Source organism: Sus scrofa, chromosome 8, assembly GCF_000003025.6.
Source record: "Sus scrofa isolate TJ Tabasco breed Duroc chromosome 8, Sscrofa11.1, whole genome shotgun sequence".
Classification (NCBI taxonomy): domain Eukaryota; kingdom Metazoa; phylum Chordata; class Mammalia; order Artiodactyla; family Suidae; genus Sus; species Sus scrofa.
The window spans coordinates 87,422,436-87,448,211 of NC_010450.4; the positions used below are offsets into that span (position 1 = coordinate 87,422,436).

Here is a 25,776-nt window from a genome sequence, read left to right on the forward strand (position 1 = left end):
AAACATAAAGCAGACTGACACATCCCAGATTTCTGCAGTTTATTTTACACCAAGAAATTACATTCGAGATTTCCAGACACATTCTATAAAAGAAAATTCAACAGGAAGTTTCTTTCACTTCCTCTAGATCTGACCTACATTTCAAAAATATATGAGTGAGCTATAACCAGGAACTTCTCTTGCTGCCATTATTCATGCTGTGTTTTCTGCAGATTTTTTTTCTCCTCGGTGACTCTAATGGCCATAGAGGGAACTATAGAGCTCGGGAGTCTTTATGCAGCCCTAAGTGGAAAAGCAAATGCTGTCAACAGGGATGGCTAAACAGCATTGCTCTGGACCACCTACATCCAGCAAATTAATCATAAAAATAAGACCTCGGGGCTCCTTTTGTGGAATAATTGAAACCTGTGGCTTTTTCATCTCTACAACCTTAGATATTTTTAATGTGAGCAGCCATTTATTTGGTGGCTACATCATCCCCAAATCCTTGCCACCCGCTTCTCTACTCCAAAGGAATCGACGTGGTGATGAATTAGATCTGGTGTGTGTTAACATCCCTGGCTTTTTAGAGAATGGTGCCATATAAATTCAAGGCCTTGTTTAAAATGAGCAAAGGCCCATAATACACCAACTTACATTATTTTATTGTACTCTAGGCTTCAATATAAACAGAGAACATTCCCCCAGCTCCTCTACCTGCCTTATTAAAAGTTCTGGAGTTCAGTACAGGCATCTGGTGTGGTCCCTAGATAGATGTGCGCAGCTTTGTCCTGGCAAAATAGTGTATTTCAGAAGCTTTTCTTTCCATTTCAGAGGGACTTTCACAAAGTAGCTGGATAAGATGCTCATAGCAGAGCAAGTGCTACCCTCCTCGTCCCAGGCAAGATGCCAGGAAATGTGGAGAACAGGGGAAAGCAGATTTAAGCAATAATGTGTTAATTCCGTTTAAAGATCTGAAGCTGGAGTTCCCGTCGTGGCGCAGTGGTTAACAAATCCGACTAGGAACCATGAGGTTGCGGGTTCAATCCCTGCCCTTGCTCAGTGGGTTAACGATCTGGCGTTGCCGTGAGCTATAGTGTAGGTTGCAGACGCGGCTCGGATCCCGCGTTGCTGTGGCTCTGGCGTAGGCTGGTGGCTACAGCTCCAATTCGACCCCTAGCCTGGGAACCTCCATATGCTGCGAGAGCGGCCCAAGAAATGGCAAAAAAGACCAAAAAAATAAATAAATAAATAAAAAGTTAAAAAAAAAAAAAAGATTTGAAGCTGAAGAACAACTAGGTGCAGAGTGAGGAAGTTTTAGGCACTTGGATCTTTAGCAGGGATTTAAAACTCAAGTGCAGGAGTTCCCGTTGTGACTCAGCAGGTTAAGAACCTAACATAGTGTCCCTGAGGATGTGGGTTGGATCCCTGGGTTATGGATCTGTGTAGGTCGCAGATGCAACTCGTGGCATAAGCCTGCAGCTGCAGCTCCAATTCAACCCCTAGCCTGGGAACTTCCAGATGCAGTCCTGAAAAGGAAAAACAAAAATGCCTCAAATGCGTCCAGGGATCAGAAAGGTAATATAAATTGTCAAATGGCCAAACTAAGCCAACAGGAAGTGATAGGACTGGGGTAAATAGGAGCATACAAAACCCTGCCTATGGGCATTCAGATTTTAAAAGTTAAAAATTTTGAAAACAAAAACTAAAAAACTAAAATCACTGTATATACAAATAAAATGTGCCCTCCAGTTACTGCATATGATCTTATACAGAAGAACATCTAGGAAGATGGTTGGTTTTGAAGGTATTGGGTATTTCTACTTAAAATCCAGATAGCCAGATTCAACTTCAAATAAGGTACAAAGTATTGCATGTGCTGAAACTCATACTTGGTCATAGGTTAAATAAGATGTGGTATATTTATTTTCTCCCACAGTGCTCATCACATAACAATAATAGCAACAGCAGTAACAGTAAAAATCATCAGGCGTTCCCATTGTGGCTCAGCAGTAATGAACCCAACTAGCAGCCATGAGGATGCGGGTTCAAACCCTGGCCTCTCTCAGTGGGTTAAGGATCCAGCGCTGCCTTGAACTGTGGTACAGGTCACAGACACGGCTCAGATCTGGTGTTGTTGTGGCTGTCATGTAGGCTGGCAGCTGCAGCTCCAATTTGACCCCTAGCCTGGAAACTTCCTCATGCCGCAGGTGCGACCCTAAAAAAAAAAAAAAAAAAAAAGTAATAATAACAACCATGAATACTCACATAGTCCTTCCTATGTGCCGGGCACTTTTCTAAGCACTTCACATGTATCAGTTCATTTTTAATGCTGGAAACAACTTACTGCGGTGGATACTATTATCCATCTTATACATAAGGCCCTGAGTCAGACTGTTAGGAAATGGTAGAGGCTGGATTTGAACCAGGATAGATGTTCACTCAATGCTTCTCTACTAAACTCCATATGATCTGAGCTTCAGAAGGATTTCAATGGCGTACTCATGACCTGGGGATCGTACTTACACCAATCCAATCACTTCACTTATTTATTTATTTGTCTTTTTGTCCTTTTAGGACCACTCCCATGGCATATGGAGGTTCCCAGGCTAGGAGTCTAATAGGAGCTGCAGCCACTGGCCTACGCCAGAGCCATAGCAACGCAGGATCCGAGCTGCGTCTGCAACCTACATCACAGCTCACGGCAACGCCGGATCCTTAACCCACTGATCGAGGCCTGGGATCGAACCCGCAACCTCGTGGTTCCCAGTCGGATTCGTTAACCATTGAGCCACGACGGGCGGGAACTTCCTCATTTCAGTAATTTAAAGTTTAAACTCCAAACTTTTCTCGAAAATGCTTTTCATAGTAAGAAATGCCTTTTGCCTCTTCACCCAGTATACACATCCATGATTCAGCACGCACCCCCACTGCACACAGTGCACTCTGGTCTGTTCTACTCTGTTGTGTATCATTTTTTAAAATTTACTGGTAGCCACAATTAGATTGATTTCTACAATTTGGAAATCACTAATAAAAGGATCTTTTCTTAGTCCAAATATGTATATGGTCAAATATTGATTAGCATGGATTCCAGAAAAAAAAAATTTTTTATGAAAACTATTGCTCCTGCCTTGATTTTACCTCCCAAAGATAGGAATTAGCATACAAGCAAAAGAGTGAATTAGTGTCATTCTTTGCAAGCACAAATGCCTCTTGCACAATTGTTGTAGTCAAAAAACAATTCATACACACAGCACAAAAGTTAAACGATTAGTCCTGCAGCCTAATCTTACATTACTGCCTTCTATTCAAATACTGCCCAGTTTGTATCTAAGACAACCGAATAAAGAGAACCCACTTTCTTTTCTTCCCTTTTTCCTTTTCTTTCTTTCCTCCTTCTTTCTTTCTCTTGCTTCATTGCCTTTTTCTTCCTTTCCTTCCTTTTTCTCATCCTTTAATTCAACAAACAAGTGTTGAGCATGACCCCAACAGACACATACACTGGCCTTGTGAAGTTTACATTCCGGTGAAGCCCAGACAAGATACATTGATGACAGTTTAATTCCTTTTTCTTTTGGTAAACTGACATACCAAAATATTTCTCAAAACATTTCAATAAATATTCTATGTCAAGATGCCAGGCATCTAAAGTAAAAATGAAAACAAACAATCCCCCAGTATATGTCATATCTTCCGCTCTTTTCACTGGAAATTGTCTGCCTGACAACCAAGGCCAGAGAGGAAACAGGTGTTTGGTTTTATTTTTCAGTAGCTTCTCTTCTGGTTTTCTGTATCAGTTGCCTGTGATGTTTATCTTGCCCCTGAGTTTTAGAGATGCCCTTGCCATTGAGTCAAAATACTTACATAAATCCAATATACTGGTGTGAGAGCAAGTTCTGCTTTGACTTCATGTACGAGTAATGGAGGCTGAACCATATATTTTAAGTTATTCTTTTCAGTAACTTGATCATCTGAGTCCTCTGTTTAGTAAAAATTCCAAGGAGCCTGCAGATGGTATAGTAAGTACAATATTACCCTCTAGATAGAAGGTGGCAGATATTATTCTGGCTTATATCTCACTGCAAAATATTTCCAAGTTTAGGGAAAAGGGGAGTTGGCTAGAATCTGAAGAACTCTTCTATCTGTGTTCAGTGCCGTCCTGTCAAGGAAGCCCATCCACATCTACCCACTCCTGCCCCCCCCATCACCCTTGCTCTAGTTCTTTTATTTTTTTCTCAGTGCACTTGCTACCTTCTAACATACTTTGTGATTGACTTATTTCATATGTTTACTATGTTAATTGTTGATTATTTATTGTCTTGGCCCCTATTGGAACCTGAACCTCAAAGAGGCTAGAAGATTTTTGTATTGATATACGCTAAGCCCAATGAATAAATACCTACTGATTGATTGGATAAATAAAAGAACACATCTATTGATGATCTATTATAATCTATAATGCAAAGTATGGGCTTTGGAATCAAAGTATGGGCCGTGTTCAGCTCCCAGCAACTCCACTTATTAGCTGTTAGCCGAGTTCTTCATTCCTCCTGGTTTCCTCAACAATACTATCCTTTCAGGAGGATAATTTTAATGCCAAGCTCTCAAAGAGGCTGTAATGAATGAAGCAGGACCCTATGGTCCTTTCCTCTGTCCTCTTCCTGCATTTTGTCTGTGGGAAAACCTCAGCCAAAGAAGGAGTTTAATCAGAAAAGTGAGAAAATGAAAAAGCAAAGGAAAACAAAGACCAAATAATAATAGTCTAGTCATTAAGCAAAGCAAGGACTTTTGCTTCCTCCTCAAGAGCTAGAGATAATATTCGAGCCATATCCTGTGAGCCATCCTGTAGATACTGAAACCCCCACCAGGGGGAAGTTAACAACTCAATGACCAGACTGTAGCTATGACATAAGCTGCCATGATTCCAAGAACTGGCCTCAAGAAAATGGGAACAGGAGTTCCCGTTGAGGCAGGTTAGTGATCGGGCATTGACATGAGCTGTGGCAAAGGTCAAAGACACGGCTTGGATCCCGAGTTGCTAAGGCTGTGGTGTAGGCTGGCAGCTGCAGCTCTGATTGGATCCCTAGCCTGGGAACCTCTATATGCTATAGGTGTGGCCTTAAAAAGAAAAAGAAAAAAAAAAAAAAGGTAAAGCTTAGAGAATTCCCTGGTGGCCCTAGCGTCTAAGACCTCTGCATTGTCACTGCTATGGCTCAGGTTTGACCCCTGGCCAGGGAACATTCCCAAGCCATGGGCAGGGTCAAAAAAAGGGGGAAAGATATAGAGATTATAATCATTTATTGGTGTTCTTAAATGTCAGAAATAAGACTTTATATTTTGTTTTCTGTTGCCCCTATTTAAAATTTCCCATTAAACAGTCCAAACTCTGGATTATCAGATAAATAAACTGCTCCAATACTTCAAAAATTGTTTATAAAATATGGAGTTCCTATTTGTGGTGCAGCAAAGAAAGAATCCAACTATTATCCCTGAGGATTTGGGTTCGATACCCGGCCTCACCCAGTGGGCTAAGGATCTGGTGTTGCTGTGAGCTGTGGTATAGGTCACAGACGCAGCTTGATTCTGGCATTGCTGTGGCTCTGGTGTAGGCCGGCAACTGTAGTTCCAATTCAACTGATAGCCTGGAACTTAATGCTGCAGGTGGCCATAAAAAACAAATTAAAAAAAAAAAAAAAAGTTGGAGTTCCCGTCATGGCACAGTGGTTAACGAATCCAACTAGGAACCATGAGGTTGCGGGCTCGACCCCCGGCATCACTCAGTGGGTTAAGGATCTGGCATTACCTTGAGCTGTGGTTGTATGTCGCAGATGCGGGTCGGATCCTGCGTTGCTGTGGCTCTGGCGTAGGCCGGTAGCTACAGCTCCAATTCGACCCCTAGCCTGGGAACCTCCATATGCTGCGGATGGGGCCCTGGAAAAGACAAAAAAAAAAAAAAAAAAATTATAAAATATGAATGTGAGCCATTATTCTGGGGTTTTACTCCAGTCTCTCAATCGACTTACCAAGAGCTGGCCATTCTGAGTTGGGGGTAGATCATCCTGTTCTCCCCTAGGAGTATGGATTATTCCAGCTTTGCAAAAGTCCTAAGGAAAAGGACACACACTTTGACCGAGGAATAACATTGCTGGAATTTGTTCTACACAGGTAATCGGGATAGGGCCCAATGAAATGCCCACGAGAATGTTCACTGAAACATTATTTATTTTAATTAGAAAATGGAGACAAACGAATAACTCAAATATGGACATTACACAGAACAGTGGTGTATATACATCAGGCTGTTCTAGGGGTCAGAAAACTGTTGCCTATGGACCGAATCCAGCCTGCCTGCTTTGGTAAGATTTTACTGGAATACAGGCATGTGCTCATTTATACATTGTTTGTAGCTGCTTTGACCACAACAGCAGGGCTGGGTAGCTGTGATAGAAACTATATTTTCCTTTCCTGTTGCTGTGAAAATGTCAGCCCTAACAGCCTGAATGTAGCCAGAACCCAGATGGGAACTCGAACCCAGCCAACACTCAGATTGGAACCCATGTGCCAGAACTCGAACCCAGCTTAAAGCCAGATTGGGACTTAAACCACAGTTTTAAAGTAGAATTACTCACCCTGTGTCTGGACTCACTGAGGTTCGGCTTCTTTATGCCTCCGTGCAGAAGGAATTCAGTGAGAGACAAAGTGATAGGCAAGAAACGAATTTATTAGGATAGGACACTTGCGAGAGATGCAAGCAGGCAGGCAAGGAAGCTCTGCCCAAGGATCCAGCGGGCCACAGATTTATCATCCAAGGGGAGTGGGGGTGAGAAAGGCCTGCCTCTTCCTTTCTGGGAGTAGTAGCTCCTCCTTAGTACCTGGTAAGCTGTATATTCAAATCAGCTGAAGGGCCTGGCTTCAAACTCCTGCCCTTGGTCTGAATCTGAATGCAGGCCTTATCCCATCGCCCACTCAATGACCTGAGGCAATTCTCGCACCTCTATTTAAGCAAGCCTGCCTTATTTGTTCTGATGGTTTTCTTGAACTTACAGTGGTCTCCCAACACCCCCCAGGTTTCCCTCTTTATGATCCCCTGTTGGGACTTCTACAACCACCTGTGCCTACTCTATCCATATCAGTTGCTCTAACAAATTACCCCAGACTGGTGGCTTAAGCCATGCACATTTATTTTCTTACATTTCTGGAGTCAGAAGTCCTAACCTCAAGGTGTCAGCAGGGCTGCATTCCTGGAGGCCTGGCGAGAACTCTGTCTCCTTGCTCCTCACAGCTTCCTCTAGAGGTCACGCTAGTACTAGAGGTCACTGTACTCCCTGGCTCAGGGTCCCCTGTGCCATCCTCAAAGCAAGCAGGCTAGCATTTTATGATCTCTCCTCTGACTCCGACCCTTCTGTGTCCCTCTTCTAAGAGCCCTTATGATTTCACCAAGCCCATCCAGATAATCCAGGGTAAACTTCCGTCTCAAGATCCTTAATTTTTGTTTTTTTAAGTTTCATTGAATATAGTTGATTTATAAGGCTGTGATGATTTCCGCTGTACCACAGAGTGATTCAGTCATGCATATACGCACATCCATTCTCTTTCAGATTCTTTTCCCTCAGGGGTTATCTCAGAACACTGGGTAGAGTTCCCTGTGCTGCACAGCAGGTCCCTGTTGGCCAATCATCCTGTCTACCTCAGCGTGCATACAACTTCAAGCTTTCTTCTGCCACATCAAGTGACATAGTCACAGGTTCTGATGCTTGGGATGTGGCCATGTCTAATGGGGGCAGATTTCCATCTACCCCACCCTGTTAGCTTCAAATATTTACTCTCTGGCCCTTTCAGGAAAAGGTCGCTGACCCCTGCTTTAGGCCCTGGGACTGGGTGACCAGCAGCACATGGCCTGAGGGAGTGACTTCTCTGCCACGTAACCCCAAGAGGGCTGCCCTTTAAGTCAGTTCTACAGTAAGGGACCCCTTTAGAAATACAACTGAAATTAACCATGAAGAACCTGAAAAATACCCAGAACATTAAAAAAAATAAATAAATATAATCTAAATTTCCAAATCATAAGGATGCTTTCTTGGAGTTCTCAATTTTAAAACTTTTTACAGGAGTTCCCACTGTGGTACAGTGGGCAGGTCACTGCTTGAGGCATGGGTTCCATACCTGGCTGGGTGCAGAGGGATAAGGATCCAGTGTTGTTGCAACCATGGCTTAGGTCACAGCTATGGCTCAGATTTGATCCCTGGACTCAAGAACTTCCATATGCTGCAGGTGTGGCCAAAAATTAAAAAAAAAAAAAAAAAGAAAAAAACAAAGCAATAATCATTAAGATCTGTGGTACTGACATAAGGAGAAACATATAGATCAATGAAAGGAAATGGAGAGTCCAGGTCTAAACACAGGCTAGGTAGCAACCCTGTGGGGACTCTGATAAGAACTTCCTACTGGGATGAGATGGCACAATTAAGAGTCAAGTTCCAGGCTAAGGGAAGGCAGGGCTTCTAATTACAGTTCTCCCACCCAAGAAGAAGAGAGGACTATAGATAAGAAAATGAGAATACTGTTAAGAAAATTTATTCCAAGCTGCCCCTAGATTCTAGGCTGCTCCCATTGGTTTCCATGGAGTCAGAGTGAAAAAGCATATTCTTGAAAGGATGAGAGTTCCCCACACCTCGTTTTGTAGTTTAACCATTAAATATATCTGAGCTTCTTCGCATTTTTTTTCTTAGTTCTGGTGCTTCTTTATTTCACTTGTTCCCAAACTTTTCTCCACACTCTTCATTCTCTCCACTGATGCCTGTCCCTGCCCCTCCTCCAACCATCAACCTCTCTCTCTCTCACACACACACACACAAGCACATTCACCACACATTCTTATCACAGCAGCAAATAGTTCATTAACTGCATGGATTTTAGATTTAGATTGAACTAACTTTGAACTCAAGTTCTGCTTTTTATTTACTTTTACCTAAGCAGGCATGCACCTAAATGCAAAGCTCTTTTCCCTGTCCACAAGATGGGGATAATAAAAATATTGATCTCACAGGGGTTTACTATGTTTAAATGTGTATATAGGGAGTTCCCATCATGGCTCAGCAGCAAATGAATCTGACTAGCATCCACGAGGACACAGCTTCGATCCCTTGCCTCGCTCATTGGGTTAAGGATCTGGCGTTGCCATGAGTTGTGGTATAGTTTGCAGACGACGTTTGGATCTGATGTTGCTATGGCTGTGGTGTAGGCTGGCGGCTACAACTCCTATTCAACTGCTAGCCTGGGAACCTCCATATGCCACTGGTGTGGCCCTAAAAAAAAAAAAAAAAAGCCAAAAGTGTATAGGAGATATTTAGCCCCAGAGCCTGGCACATGGTAAGTTTTCCCTTAATGGCACACAGTAGCTGTGACTGCAGGAACTTCATAACAAGTAGAAATATTTGTAAAAAGAAACTCCTCTGAGCCTGGTTTCATTCTGCTGAAGATCAGAGAGAGACCTTGGCTTACCTGCAGGATTGCAAAAATTATCTCTGCAAAAAATAAAATAAAATAAATAATTCCCTGTTAAGGTAGAAATTTTCCTAGACATAATATCTCCAACATCCATGTACCGACCCATCTTCAGATGCTCTTAATAAAAAAACATGGTTCTATCAAATCTGCTGCTTTTTAAAGGGGGGATTTTTAGGCTTACATATCAAATTATTAAGAGGTAGAAAAATATACACTGTGAAAAAGATAAGAGAAGCAGGATTTGGCTTAGGAAAAAAGCAAGGCAGAGTGTGTGAAATTAATAGCTGTCTTCAACAAGGATATTAAAAGCTATTATGATGAGTACAGTGGTCAGCTCCGTTCCATTGCCACTAAGACAGCAATGAATTATGCGGCTTAACTGTGGCATTTAAAGTGAGATTTAGCCAACTCTGGATTAAACATGCTTAGAGAAAGGAATCAAGGAATGGATAATGCAAAACAGTTTCTAATGGGAAAAAACCGTTTGGCTTTGAAGTGAAGTCATTGACACGTATTAAAGGAACGTCTTTATGAAGACAGCCATTGACTGTCTTGCAGATTTTTTCCCCCCACTGCATTCATTTATTGCACAATTGACTGGACCACTTGGTGGATTATCTTTGGCAATTTTTTTACGCTGACATCTTAATTAGGTTTTATCACAGTTTGAAAAACAAAAACCAAGCCGTCCTTAGACTGGTTTGCAGACTCTCATCAGCCAGAGGAGCACCATTTCTTAAATCAGCCCTGCCTCCTGGCTCTAGGTCACCTCACTTTCAAAACCCTACTCCACGCAGACTCCTGCCTTCCCATGAAGATTTTGGCTCTCGACTGAAGCTCTTTCTCTCCACTCTGAGACCTGTTAGCATCTTAGGTGAGCTCAAAATCCACTGTGATGACTAGAGCTCTTCACTTCACGGCCATACCCTTGACCTTGGCGCACCTGACCCACTCCTCCTCGGAAATCATACCTAAAACAGTAACTTCTTACCCTTCCAACAAGCCAGCTTAACTGCTGTTCAGGTAACATCTCTTTGACCTCTGCAGCCGCACCTTGTTTCTTGAGTCAAGTCTCTCCTGAAGGCCGAGGTGACAGCTACAAACCCCCACCTGCAATCCTGTCTCTTCCTCGGCACCCTCAGCAGATCACCCCACCTGCTTCCTCCAGAAGAAAGTAGATGCTGCCAGAAAACAGCATCTGTAAGATGTGCCTGCAAATCGTCACCCCGCTTCTTCCCCCTTCCTGCATCCTCTGGTTATGGTAGACAGGCCACCCTCCTCCATCCTATCCTCCTGGGCCCTGGACCCCTCTTCAGCTACTTTTTCAGGGATGGATTAGCTTTTTTTGGCTTCAGTCTCTCTCTTTCTACAGACTCTTCCCATCAGCATTAAACATATTCATTTCTTTCATCTTTTATTTTATTGTTTGTCTGTTTAGAGCTGCACCAGCGGCATATGGAAGTTCCCAGGCCAGGGGTCAAATTGGACCTGCAGCTGTCAGCCTACGCCACAGCCACAGTCACATCAGATCTGAGCGGTGTCTGCAGTCTACACTGCAGCTCATGACAACACTGGATCCTTAACCCACTGAGCAGGAACAGGGATTGAATCCGAGTCCTCATGGATACTAGTTGGGTTCGTTACCGCTGAGCCACAAGGGGAACTCCGGTTTTCTCTCATCTTAAAATATAAAATAGGGAGTTCCTGCCGTGGTGCCTTGGAAAAGAATTTGACTAGGAACGATGAGGTTGAGGGTTTGATCCATGGCCTCGTTCAGTGGGTTAAGGATCTGGTGTTGCTGGGAGCTGTGGTGTGGGTTGCAGATGCAGCTCGGATCTGGCATTGCTGTGGCTGTGGTGTAGGCTGGCAGCTGTCACTCCGATTAGACCCCAAGCCTGGGAACCTCCATACGCCAAGGGTGTGGCCCTCAGAGGACAAAAGACAAAGTGTATATATATACATATATATATATATATATATATAAAATAGGAGTTCCCCTTGTGGCTCAGCAGGTTAAGAACCCAACATAGTGTCCATGAGGACGTGGGTTTGATCCCTGGCCTTGCTCAGTGGGTTAAGGATCCAGTGTTGCCGTGAGCTGTGGTGTAGGTCGCAGATGCGGCTTGGATCTGGTGTTGCTGTGGGCATGGTGTAGGCCAGCAGCTACGGCTTCCAGTCAACCCCTAGCCTGGGAACTTCCATATGCCTTGGGTGCAGCAATAAAAAGAATGAATGAATGAATAAATAAATAAATAAAATCAAAACTCTCCCTCAGTCGGCACTTCTACCCTGTCTCCTTCATCTTCATGGCAGATCCATCCACAGCCCTTACAGATCCCACTCCAGCTGGCCTCTGGCTCCCACAGCACCAAAAAAGATTTCACCCCTGCTGACCAGATAAAGCTTTTTGCAGTAAATTTTGCTTCTTCCTTCCTTGACCGCCAGGCAACATCACCCCTGCTGGCTGTGCCCTGCTCCCGTGCTTTCTGTGCCATGGGTGCTCTCTTGGTCTCCTGTCTCCCTCCCTCTTTCCTGACCGTCTCCTTTCCAGACTTCTCCACAGAGGATGTATTTTGGATTTTCTCCTAGGGCTCTGTCTGAGGCCCCTTTCTCTTTCCATTCTTCAAACTCTCCCTGGTTGAGCTTATTTACTCTCAAGATGTCATTACCACCTAAGTCTAATGATGCTCAAGCCTTTTTCTTCTAGATATTTCTTTGGAGCTCCAGGTAGCCAACTGGCCACTAGAGGCCTCCTTTCCGATCTGTCTCATCTAGATCCCTCAAGCTCATCCTGTCCCAAGCAGGGCCCATCATCAGGCCTTCCTTCCTCCCAACTCAGCCTCTGGCAGGTTCCCTTGCTCACAGACAGCACTCAACCTCTAGCCTGGTGCTCCCACCAGGGACTCAGGTGTAATTCTGGAAGCTTCCCTCTCTGACTCCTCACATCCAATCAATAGTCAAGTCTTCCATCTGTCCATCTAGCACCATCTCTCCATCCTCACCACTGCTTCCTGGACCAGGCCACCAGCCCTTGCTTAGCGTGTGTAGCAAAGCCCTTCCAGTTGGTCCCCCTGGGTCTTGTCTTCACTCTTGCAAACAGCTTCGAGTGATCTCAGATGTTCATCAGATGGTGTCCTGCATGTGCTCTCCTTCCTCTAAAGTCCTCTAAGTTTTCCATGGCCTCTGAGATAAAGCACAGACTCCCAGACATGGCTCCCAAGGATCTTGCTTCTCTGCCTCTTCCCCTGCTCCTCACAACTCACCTGGTTCCTCCCTCCCAGAAAAGCCCTGTAATACTCCTCTCCTTCTCCTAGTCTAGCCCAGGCTTAGCTTCTGGTCTCAGCTTAAATGTCACTTCCTCAGGAGATGAGCCTCCAGGGATGGGTTGACTAGTGCCTCCCCTCCCTCCTCCAGACACAAAAAAGCTATTCCACATCCTAATTCCTAGAACCTGTGACCATGACCTTATACAGCGAAGGATGTGATTAAGCTAAGCATCTCCAGAGATTTTCCTGGCTCATGCAGGGGGATTTGTATTAGTCTGCTTGGTCTGCCGTAACAAAACTCCACAGACTGAGTAGCTTAGATGACAGAGATGTATTTTCTCATAGTTCTGGAGGCTAGAAGTCCAAGATCAAGATCTGGAAGGGTTGGTTTCTGGTGAAACCTCTATCTGGCTTGCAGATGGCTGAATTCTTGCTGTCACTGAATGGCCTTTCCTTGGAGAGAAAGAGAGAGAGAGGTAGAGAGTTCTGATGTCTCTTTCTTCCGTTCTGGCTGCCAGTCCTATGGAACTGGGTTCACTCTTCTGACCTCATTTAACCTTAATTCTCTCAGAGGTTCTCTCTCCAAATATGGTCTTGGCTGAGGGCTTCTATATATGGATTTCAGAGGCACACAATTCATTCCACAACAGGCCTTACACTTGTATCCTTGTAATGTAGACACACAGAAGACACCGGGGGAACAGGAGGAGGTGACCAAAGAGGCAGAGATAGGGTGATGCAGCCACAAACCAAGGAATGCCTGGGGCAACCAGACAAGGGACAGACAAGACAGGTTCTCCCCTAGAGCCCCTGCAGGGCTGTGGTTCTGCTCACCCCTAGCTTCTGCCTACCAGAATTGTGAGAGAAGGGCTTTGTGTTGTTTCAAGCCACCCAGTTTGTGATCATTTGTTGCAGAAGTCACAGGAAACAAATACACTTCCTGGACCTCAGAAGAACGTTTGGCCACCTGCTCACGCCCCCACGGCCCCTGTCCAGCTCCTCATAACCTGTATGACACTGAGTTGCAAGGGTTTGTTTAGTACCTCTTCTAGACTGGGTTCAAGAGGGTAAAGGTGGCATTCTCTTCCACCACCGCTTCCCGGGGCCTGGCACATAGTAAATGCTCAGTAAATACATAGGAGATAGATGAATAACTGCGCTGGTGTTGGGAATTTCTTGGCAGAGAAAATTGATGAACAGACTGGGCTGTGAGAACAAACGAGGGAAATTGTTCCTTATAGGAAACATTCTCAGTCCTCTGAAATAATTAGGCAATAATTAAGTCTGGTCTAGTGACCCCAAAATGACTTTTCAGGGGGTTTCTAGCCCCCCTGCAAGCTCTGAGCCTGCCGGTTGCAGTTTTCCCAGCAACGTGAGCTTTGGTGCCCCCTGGTGACGGAAATGAGTTGTCAGTTGTAAGTCTGTCAAGCCTGCGGAATGAGATTTTCTCATGAAGAAATTAAATTTTCTCCTGTTTAAAGAAATAAACTGGGAGTTCCCACTGTGGCACGGTGGGTTAAGAAGCAGAGTGCAGCGGCCCCGGTCACTGCAGAGGCAAAGATTCAATCCCTGGCCCAGCACAGTGGGTTAAGGATCGGGTGTTGCTGCAGCTATGGTTCAAATTCAATCCCTGGCCCAGGCACTTCCATATGCAACCATTAATAAGACAAGAAAAGAAATCAACTGGAATTGCGTATTTAACCACGAAGTCGATAAAAGTGACATCAACTACATAAACTCCAAAGCATTTGCAGATGTCACTTTGAGGGTTTTGTTTTGAATATTATGATTTCCTTGTGAAATATGAAATTTCAGGTTGCATTTACTACACTTTCTCCTCAAATAGCCATGGCTTTTATGATCGAATTTAATTATCATTTGGAAAACTAACACTGTATTGTAAGGGCTGCTTATGATAACTAAAACTTACAGTGCTTTCCAAAGCCCTTAAACCTCTATTGAGATTGAAAATCAAGTTGTCATTTTCTAACAAACCACATACATAAAACCATTGCGTGTGTGCTGTTTGTAAATGAGAAGTCATGGGTCTGGCTGCCTGTCTGTAAACAGACTGACTTTACCTCCTGATCTCGTGAGAGGCTGACATCTACACAGTCTTCCGATTTAAATTCTGTGCGAGTGGCAATGCCAGACTGTTCCACATGGCAACCGCCTGTAGGACTGCACTTAGTTTCCCATCAAAAATGTTTTCCAAAGTGCCATTGGAAGATGATTTGAGAGAAAAGAGTAAATAATTTTTTTTCTTTCCAATTACATCATCATTTTAGGGATAAATCACCATCATTCCTGATGATTTTCAAAGGATCATGTTGACCTGCTAACTTTTGAGTTGAAAGTGTTTCTGACCTCAACCATTTAGTCAAATAAACAAGCACTCATTTGCAGGAGGGAGCTGCTATTTATAGGCATCCAACCCTGGTTTCCTTCCTAAAGAGTCCTTTTATAATGCAAACAACCGCCCTCTGATTTTGTTTGTTTGGCATAGTCCTAGTTTCACTTTTCCTATTTGCTCATAGCGCTGTGTATCCAAGTATACCCACAAGTCACTGATGTCCCCAGGGTGCTTCTTACAAGGAGCCAGAACTAAGCCTTATGATGCAACTACTTTCAGGAAGATGCAACTGTTCGTTCTCAAGATGATTCTTTAGTTAGTGAGATTTCACAGTTTGTTTTTTCTAGAGAGAAATGAGCAAAGGGGAAAAATGTAAAATATTGGAGAGGGTAGAGAGGTGAGGATTGTTTTAAAGATGCCATTTTAGGATTGGCACTTGCCAACTGCCTCTACAAGGATTAAATCTTAAAGCCACTGCAGCTGCTGACCCTCAGCAGCCTCTGAGAGGCGCTCAGGAGTGAAGCACTCTGTGCTCTGCGGAAAACTGGCAGAACAAGTCTTTAGATAGATATTTTCAAGAGAAGACTGTATGAGCCTCATTCTTGTACCTCCTCATATACAGAAAAGCACTAAAATCTTTCATGGTGATGTCTGCTCCTAGTGACTAGCAGTAACCTTCAGGAGACTAACAGCAAACTTCTGTAAAAATGTGTGCATGGTTGCATGTACCTCCGCCCTGGACCAAAATCACATGTTTACTGACATTTCCCCTTGCTTCTTTGAGCAGCAGAGCCATCTGAAATGCTGCTTCTGGGCTATAGTCCTTTTTTTGCCCCAAATAAAACTTAGTTCACAATTCTCACATAGTGCATTTTTTCTTCCGTCAACAAAGACTTGGGAGGCAATAGACTGTAATAGTGAAGTATAAATCCTAGAATCAGACTGCCTGTATTTGAAAACAAGCATTGCCATTTACTAGTTCTGTGCCCTTGGGAAAGACTTTTTTTATCTCCTGTGCCTTCTGTTCCTTTTCCTAAAATAGTGGTAAAGAGGGTAACTTTAAAGTTGTTATGAACCTCAAATAGCTCAAGCAACCTTGAAAAAGAAGAACTAGGCTGGAGGCATCACACTTGATTTCTAAAAGGTATCACAAAACTAATAGTAATTAAAACAGTATGGTACTGGTAAAAAGACAGAAATATAGGTCAATGGAACAGAACAGAGAACTCTGAAATACACTCATGCTTATATGGTCAACTGACCTTTCACAAGAGTGCCAAGAATGCAAAATGCAGAAAGGGTAATCTCTTCAACTTCGGAAAAACTGGATATTCACAGGCAAAAGAATGAGACTGGATCCATATCTTACATCATACATAACAATCAACTCAAAATGAATTAATCATTTAAAGTCCTGAAATTATTAAACCCCTAGAAGAAAACATAAGGAAAATCTTCGTGACATTGATTCTTGGCAATGGTTTCATGGATATGACACCAAAAGCACAGGCAACAAAAGCAAAATTAGAAAGTGGGACTACAATAAACTAAAAAGCTTCCTTTTTTTTTTTTTTTTTGTCTTTTTGCAATTTCTTGGGCCGCTCCCGTGGCATATGGAGGTTCCCAGACTAGGGGTCAAATCAGAGCTGTAGCCGCTGGCCTACTCTACAGCCACAGCAACTTGGGATCTGAGCTGCATCTGCAACCTACACCACAGCTCACGGCAATGCCAGATCCTTAACCCACTGAAGGCCAGGGATCGAACTTGAAACCTCATGGTTCCTAGTTGGATTCGTTAACCATTGAGCCACGACGAGAACTCCCTTTAGACTATTTTAAAATCAGGTTATTACTTGTTTTGATGTTGAGTTGTAGGAATTCCTTTATACATTTTGGAAATTAACCTTTCATCAGATAGAGGGTTTGCAAATATCTTCTCCCCTTCCATAGGTTACCTTTTCACTCTGTTGCGGGTTTCCTTTGCTGTGCAGAAGTTTTTTAGTTTTGGGAATTCCTGTCGTGGCTCAGTGGTTAACAAATCTGACTAGGAACCATGAGGTTGCAAGTTCGATCCCTGGCCTCGCTCAGAGGGTTAAGAATCTATCGTTGCCGTGAGCTGTGGCATAGGTTGCAGATGCAGCTTGGATCCCATGTTGCTGCGGCTGTGGCATAGGCCGGAGCTACAGCTCCAATTAGACCCCTAGCCTGGGAACCGCTGTATGCCACAGGTGCAGCCCTAGAAAAGACAAAGAGACAAAAAAAAAGAAAAAAAAATACAGATTATTCAGCCTTATAAAAGAAGGAAATCCTGTAATATGCAACAATAAGGACATTATACTAGGTGAAATAAGCTAGTCACGTGGCCCCACTTATGTGAGGTATATAAAACAGTCAAACTAATAGAATCAGGGGACAGAATGGTCGTTGCAGGGGCAGGGTTGAGAGGGAAATATGGAGAGGTGCTAATCAATGTACACAGTTTCAGTTATGCAAGATGAGTCTATTCTACATATCTGATATACAGTCTGATAATAATTTTGGACTGCGCACTTAAAATTCTGTTAAGAGCTCCAAGTGGGCATGATGCGGGGGGGGGGGGTCACAAAAAAATTAAAATTAAATTCTGTTAAAAGGAGCTCATGTTGTGTTGTACACACATGGATGCATAAAGTTGTTATGAGAATTAAATGAGTCAATGTTGTGAAGCCCTTGGAACAGTGTCTGGCACATAGAAAACATACATATACATTGTTCTAATTATCATCAAACAGCCTTCTCTGGTCCTGACAGCCAGTGATGAGGATTGCTCCTCCTTGCCCAGTTTCACTCCTTTGCCCTAAGCTAGATGGGTTACTTTTTCCAGGGAGAGAAATTCACTATGAAAATCCTTTAATTCTGGTCTGATGGACTGCCTGACGTCTAAGTTAATTCTTAGGTTTATAGATGACTTCATGGGTGATAAGTTGACTATACTCACTAAAATAGGAGAATAGCTCCTTAAATTGATAATGTGGGGGAGTTCCCAGCATGGATCAGCAGTTAACGAACCCATCTAGCATTCAAGAGGATGCAGGTTAGATCCCTGGCCTTGCTCAGTGGGTTAAGGATCCAGCATTGCCATGAGCTGAGGTGTAGGTCACAGATGTGGCTCAGATTCAGCGTTGCTGTGTCTGTGGTGTAGCCTGGCAGATATGGCTCTGATCTGACCCTTAGCCTTGGAACCTCCCTATGCCACAGGTTTGGCCCTAAAAAGAAAAAAAAAAATGATAATCTGGAGAGGAGTGTTTGAGAGCTGGCAAGGATGCTGTGGCCAGAAAAGGGCTTTTTCCAGCCACCAAACCTGCACAGTTCCCTCTGCAGTTCCAGCAGAGGGCTCAGCAGAGCTGGTTGACACCTTGGGAAAGAGAACTTGTGGGCAACTCTGTGACACGTGGATTTCAAATTCATGGCTTCACCCTGGAGTCAGGTTTGGTTCCTGGTCCTAAGCCACACAGGCAGTGAACATGATGAGGGGGTTGGATCTGTCCTTGAGAGCCCAAATGGAATAATAGGTGTTGCTGGAAAGTACAGCTTTTTAACCTTAAAAAGGAAGAAATTTCTGAGACATGCTGCAACAGGGATGCACCTTAAGGATGTAGTGCTAAGTGAAATAAGCCAGTTGCTAAAAGACTATATGATTCCACCTATTGAGGAAGGTAGAGCAGTCAAAATCTTAAAGACAAAATAAAAGGCTGGTTGCCAGAGGCTGAGGGGAGTGGGAGTAGGGGGGAGTTGTGTTTTTTTTGGAGCTTCAGTTCTGCAAGATGAAAAGGGTCCTGGGAATGGAGGGCAGTGATGGTGGTTATACCACAATGTGAATGTACTTAACCCACTCAACTCTACACTTACAATGGTTAGGATAGTAACTTGTATATTACCCCACTATTCAAAGTTTTAAATAAAGAAATTTCTTAAAAGTGCTGCCTTTGACAGCATTGAATTCTATCCCTCTTCTTGGTCTCCAGAAAATGCAAGGGAGCATAAAATAGCAAATATGTGCCATCTTCTGCGTTTATTTCTGTAGTAGATGGCATTAAGGTTAATTTCTAATTATTCATTAAACAAATATCTACTGAGCACTTACAATGTACTAGGCCTTGTTCTAGAGACTGGAATTAGAACAGTGAACAAAAAAGATTCCCCCAATTTCCTATCCATAAGGATCTCACCTTCCAGCATGCAGAGAAAACAAACAAGCAAGATATACAGTATTTAGATGGCAATATGAGTTTGGAGTAAGGGTAGTTATTTTAAACATAATTGTCAGAGAAGACTTCACTGAAGAACTACGTAAGACTTGAATGAGATAAGGGAGTTAGCCACGAAGAGTGTTTCAGGCAAAAGGAAAAGTCAGTGCAAAGGCCCTGGGGCAGAGGCATGACTCATATTCATGAGGAAGAACAAGGGGGGGCATAATGGCAGAGTAAGCAAGGGCAAAGTAGTCTAAAGTGAGGTTAGATATATCAGAGAGACCAGCCTGGATCACAAAGGTCACAGGAGCTCACTGTTAGGAAGAGCTTGGCACTTACTCGAAGACGGTAGCAAAAGGAATGATGTGATCTGACTTCTGTGTTAAAATGATCCACCGAGCGGGGGCTCAAGGGCAGAACCGGGGAGACAAGTAGGATTGCAATATTCCGGGTAAGAGAGTTCAGAGCTCAAACCAGGTGGCTAGCAATGGAGGTGGTCAGATTCTGGGTGTATTTTGAGGAAAGGGCTGACCAGATTCCATGGAAGCCTGGCTTAAGAGAAAGCGAAGGAAGAAAAAAGCTAAAGAAAACTAATTACTGTAGTTTTAGTTGTAATACAGCCCCACAAACCTGGTGACTTCAAATAACAGAAATGTATTCTGTCCCAGTTCTAGAGGCCAGAAGGCTGAAATAAAGGAGTTATTCGGCCATTATCTCCAGGATATTCTGATCCTGGCCTCTTCTAGTTGCCAAGATCCAGGCATTCCTCAGGTTGAGGCTACGTGATTCCAGGCTCTGCCCCCACCCTCACATGGGCTTCTCTGTGCCTGCGTCATCTCTTGTGTCTCTCATAAAGATACTTGTTATTGGATTTAGGGCTTAGCCAGGTGATTCAGCATGTTCTCATCTCAAGAGCCTTAACTGCATCTGCCAAGACCTTTTCCCCAAATAAGATCACATTCACAGGTACCAGGGATAGGACATGGACTTATCTTTTGGGGAGACACCATTCAACTCACTGCAATGACTCTTAAGCTCTTTTGACCCAAGCCACTGAAAGGCTGGAATCACCGTTTACTGAGATGTTGAAGATGTGGGTTGAAGAGAATTGGGAGAGGAGTCCAGGACCTCATCGTTGAGAGGCTGACTTGACACTCAGTGGAGCTGTTGAGCGGACAGCTGGGTGAACTCGCCTAGAGCCCAGGGCAGTGCACGGCTTGAGATATAAGTACAGAGGTACCAGGATGCAGGCAGCACCACAAGCCACGGGCCCTGTGATGGAGCCAGGGGAGGAATGGAGGCAGAACTGGGGAGCCAAGCCAGCATTCTCGGAAGACCCAGCTAAGAGCTGAGAGGAGCAGCTGGGTGAGAAGAAGAGAAATGGGAAAGTGTGAGGTCCTAGAAGCCAAGTGGGGAAATTGCTTGAAGGAAGGAGGAGTGATCAACTCCGTAGTCTGACCGCGGCATCACAGGTGCAAGTCCTCAGGCCTGGATTTTCAGGCAAAAGTTCAAATCTCCTCTGCAGTTTCCCGGAACAAGATTGTGTGATTTTCATGTAACTCCACTTTGATGATGCGGGAAAGCCAGTGGCATTTGATTGAAATCATCACCAATACCCAGTTACTTCGAATGAATTATATTTTCAAAGTGTTTCATTGCTATTTCGATCAGCAAAGCCTTCTCACTGGGTCCATGTGTAGTGCCTTTGACTCAGAAGGAAAGAAAGGCATCTGTCTCAACCCCACACAAGGTAGGAGAAACCGTCAAGAGTTACTGGGAGCAGAAATGATATCATTTGCCTCATTTTCAGCTCCTGAGGTAAAGACCGTATTATCATTCATAGGACTGAGGGAAATCACTCAGAGAAACGGTTTTTAAAGGCTCTAAACTATTGCCGGAGAATGGTATAGTCCCCTCAGGAACCCAGACAACGATGCGACAAGTGAAAAAAATCCCACCATCATGACTGAAGTCAGCTACACGATGCCAAACATCTGATCAAATCAATCAAGGTAGTTAAGCAAGTTGTTTATCACTGGGGTTGGGGGAGAGGCAGGTGGGGGGAAGCAGCACAAGGGGAAGGATTGGGTTTTTCCACCAAAAGGACACTTGGAAGACACAACTTAAATCTTGAGCAGTTTTTGGCTTTTTTGTGAATGATAATAAATAGTTAAAAGTAGAGAATTGAGTGCTAAATCTTGAAGAATACATCTTGTGGAAATTGTTTCTATGTCTCTGTAGCACAAATATCTCAGTCTTCACTGGTCTGTGACCACAAACAGGACTTCATCATATCAATATCCAGATCTCCGTGACTCACAACCTCCACCAGCTTGACATCAAAATTCCACTCCCTTGAGTGTATGTGGGAATCCCAAGAGTGTGTATTTACAGTGCCCCTAAAGTTGCAAGCTTGGCTGAGAGGGGACCTTAACCCTGACCCTGGTAAAGCCCCTCCAAGCTGGTGGCTGCTCGGAGTCACTGCCCCACTGGATGCGGTGGGGCTGGAACAGCTCTGAAATTCCATGCAGGCGACAAGCCTCCTCTCTGTTGTGAGGCCATTTAGAGGGTTGACAACACAGGGGTCCTTGAGCCTCAGAATGTCACAAGCCTGAGTCACAAGCCCTTTCAATTCAGGCACAAAGCCCTTTTCTCCCCAGGGATGAAGCTGTGCTCCCTGGGTGGGAGGCAGTTCTGGAAACAGCCCTGGTTCAGCTCTTTACACGGAGTCCTCAAGGTCAGTCGGAACCTGTGTGCCCCAGAGGCTCCTCAGCCCTCAGGGATCAGTAGTTGTGAATAGGCTGGACTATCTGAGTCCTCACTCTCCCCAGCTGAGACTTTGCTTTAGAAATTTTTTTTTAAGGATTAGAAATGTTCTGTCCTCTAAATGATAGCCAGGGAGTTCCTGTTGTGGCTCAGCAGGTTAAGAATCCAACTCGTATCCGTGAGGAGGCGGGTTCCATCTCTGGACTCTCTCAATGGGTTAAGGATCTGGTGTTGCCGTGAGCTGTGGTGTAGGTTGCCAGAGCATCTCGGATCTGGCATTGCTGTGGCTGTGGTGTAGGCCAGCAGCTACAGTTCTGATTAGACCCCTAGCCTGGAAACTTCCAAATGCCACAAGTTCGGTCCTAAAAAGACAAAAAATAATCAAATAAAATGATGGCCCAGTAGACTGTTTCTAATTTCAACAAAAGAGAGAAATTTTGGGGAAATAGGAACAGTGGTTAAAGCACTTTGGGAGATTGGTCCCACCACTTCTCTGCAGGCTTCTGTACCCTTGTACCCAACAGAAAACCCTCCATTTGCTCAAGGTAGGCCGAGGACACCAGGGATGGTTCTGAAACTGACAGCACTAATGGCCTGGACCTAGCCAGAACAAAGATTGGGACTCAAACCCATGTGCCAGGACGTAAACCCAGGACTCAAAGCCAGATTGGGACTTAAACCCACGGTTTTATTTTACTGTCTTTTTGCCATTTCTTGGGCTGCTCCCATGGCATATGGAGGTTCCCAGGCTAGGGATCGAATCAGAGCTGTAGCCGCCGGCCTACACCACAGCCACAGCAACACAGGATCCCTAACCCACTGAGTGAGGCCAGGGATCAAATCCACAACCTCATGGTTCCTAGTCAGATTCGTTAACCACTGAGCCACGACAGGAACTCCAAACCCACGGTTTTAAATTCGAGTTACTCACCCAATGTCTGGACTCACCAAAGCTCAGGTTCTTTATGCTTCCGCACAGAAGGAATTCAGCGAGAGACAAAGTAATAAGCAAGAAACGAATTTATCAGAATAAGACGCTTGTGAGAGATGCAAGCTGGCAGGCAAAGAAGCTCTACCCTCAGGATCCAGCGGGCCACAGGTTTATCATCCAAGGGAAGTAGGGGTGGGAAAGGCCTGCCTCTTCCTTTCTGGGAGTAGTAGCTCCTCCTTAGTACCTGGTAAGCTGTATATTCAAATCAGCTGAAGGGCCTGGCTTCAAACTCCTGCCCTTGGTCTGAATCTGAATGCAGGCCTCATCCCATGCCCCACCCAATGACCTGAGGCAATTCTCGCACCTCTATTTAAGCAAGCCTGCCTTGTTTGTTCTGATGGTTTTCTTGAACTTAGAGTGGTCTCCCAACACCCCCCAGGTTTCCCTCTTTATCTATGATCCTCCGTTGGTACTTCTACAACCACCTGTACCTACTCTATCCCTATCAGTGCCAGCCTGGACCCAGCTTCTCAGCAACAAGGAAAGAGAGAGACTCCTTAAGAGGACACCAAAAGCACTCCTTTCTCTATCCTAGTTCGCTCAGAGTCACAGTGTAGGGTGTGACCCTTGCAGAGAGAAAAGGATTCAGCAACCTAGAACTTTGGAACAGAGGGTCATATTTATGATAATAGTGTTACTCTGAAGAAATCTAATTACTTTGGGTGTTTACTATGTGCTAGGCATTGTGCTAAGCATTAGGTACATGTATATTTATTTATTTTTTTTTTTTGGGGGGGTCTTTTTCTAGGATCGCATCTGCGGCATATGGAGGTTCCCAGGCTAGGGGTCTAATCGGAGCTGTAGCTGCCGGCCTACACCAGAGCCACAGCAATGCAGGATCCAAGCCGCATCTGTGACCTACACCACAGCTGAAGGCAAAGCCAGATCTTTAACCCACTGAGTGAGGCCAGGGATTCGAACCCGAAACCTCATGGTTCCTAGTCGTATTCGTTAACCACTGAGCCACGACGGGAACTCCTGTACATGTATATTTATATAATATAAACCATTATATATGTGTACATACACATATAATCTTATTTAATCCATATACCAAGACTATGACACAGATTTTGTATCTCAGTTTTACAGAAAAGTAAACTGAGGCTCAGAAAACTATCCATAACAAGGCCACACAGCTAATAAGTATTGAATAGGGCCAGGGGCCTAACACAGTATAATTCCAAAGCCTGAGTTTTGAAGGACCATACTGTATTGGCTCTTAACATTCAGAAGTAAAAAATCCCCCTAAACCCTCTCCGAAATCAGAAAAGTCATTCACAAAACACAATTGTATTGAAACGTTTTTTTTTTTTTTTTTTGTCTTTTTGCCATTTCTTGGGCCGCTCCAGCGGCATATGGAGGTTCCCAGGCTAGGGGTCTAATCGGAGCTGTAGCCACCGGCCTACGCCAGAGCCACAGCAACGCGTGATCCGAGCCGCATCTGCAACCTACACCACAGCTCACGGCAACGCCGGATCGTTAACCCACTGAGCAAGGGCAGGGATCGAACCCGCAACCTCATGGTTCCTAGTCGGATTCGTTAACCACTGCGCCACGACGGGAACTCCTGAAACGTTCTTTTGGACACCATTGCAGTGAATTCGATTTACGTTCCAGAAGCACACGTATGAGAAAGGGGGAAAAAACTCATGTCGTAGGTCAGATCTTCCCGAGTTGTGTGATGCTAAGAGGCTTCAGGAAATCTGGCTCCCCTCACTATCAGCCTCACTATCTTTGAAGACTGGAACCTTGAAGCCGTTGGGTGGTCAACTCTGGAAGAGCCACCTGTCTACGGGCAGGCTCTTCCCAGGAGCCTTCAGGCCCCAGTTTCACTTGATTCAGGGACTGTGGATTCTCAGAAAAGTTACGGTACCTCCCGGGGTTTCCTCAACCCCACCTCTGGAAGGCCAGGATAAATGCGGCTGGTGTGGTAGTATTCCCCCCCCAACCAGCCCCACCAGCCCCAGGGAACATGCCTGGGATGGGACAAGTCTGCTTAGAGGGAGCTGCAAGTTCCTGAGAAAGATTCAAGATCATCAGAGGATGCTACTTGTTATTATTTCAGAAACCAAGGAATTTTGTCTCCCAGGCCTTCACTCTGGTTCTACTCACCACAGAGCAATTTCACTAGAGACGAGCAAAGAAATGAAAAATAAAATGGCCATTAAAAGTTTTATTACAGTACAGGCCTAGTGGCTATTTTTAAATAGAATCCCTTTGAAATTTTATTCTTTACACTTTTTCTCATCAACGAGTTGGAACTGTTTGAGAGATGAGGTGAAATTTCACTTTAGAATGATGTTGCTTTTTAACTGCCAAAAAAAATGAGGTATCCGTTTTAACTCATTTTATCCAAAAGGAACACCAAATTCAAGTCTGGAGAAAAGAAATTATGACAATTTCCTCCTTTTCTTCGACATGATTATTTAAAACTTTTTTTAAAAAAATCTCTTCAATTATTAATCTTCAAGAAATGAGACCGATAATGAACACTGAGATGGGCCCCGAAACTCATCAGCACCTGGAAAGCAATCCTTGCAGGAACACTCCATCGGAGCTTTGTGATAAAAGGCACCGACAGAACCAATTCATTTGCATCCCATTTTGTAAGACACTAAATAGAAGAGCTAGTGTCACAATTTCATTATTCCTGTCCCTCATACATATTGCATTATGAAT

General features: G+C 44.2%; 1 long non-coding RNA gene across 1 annotated transcript; it reads right to left on the bottom strand.

The window, feature by feature from the left end:
• Window positions 32-23,236, bottom strand: LOC110262152. Its single transcript, XR_002346767.1, has 4 exons — window positions 23,052-23,236; window positions 6,006-6,086; window positions 3,847-3,987; window positions 32-282 (listed from the first exon to the last, which is right to left on the bottom strand). It is a non-coding gene; the product is annotated as an uncharacterized LOC110262152 (long non-coding RNA).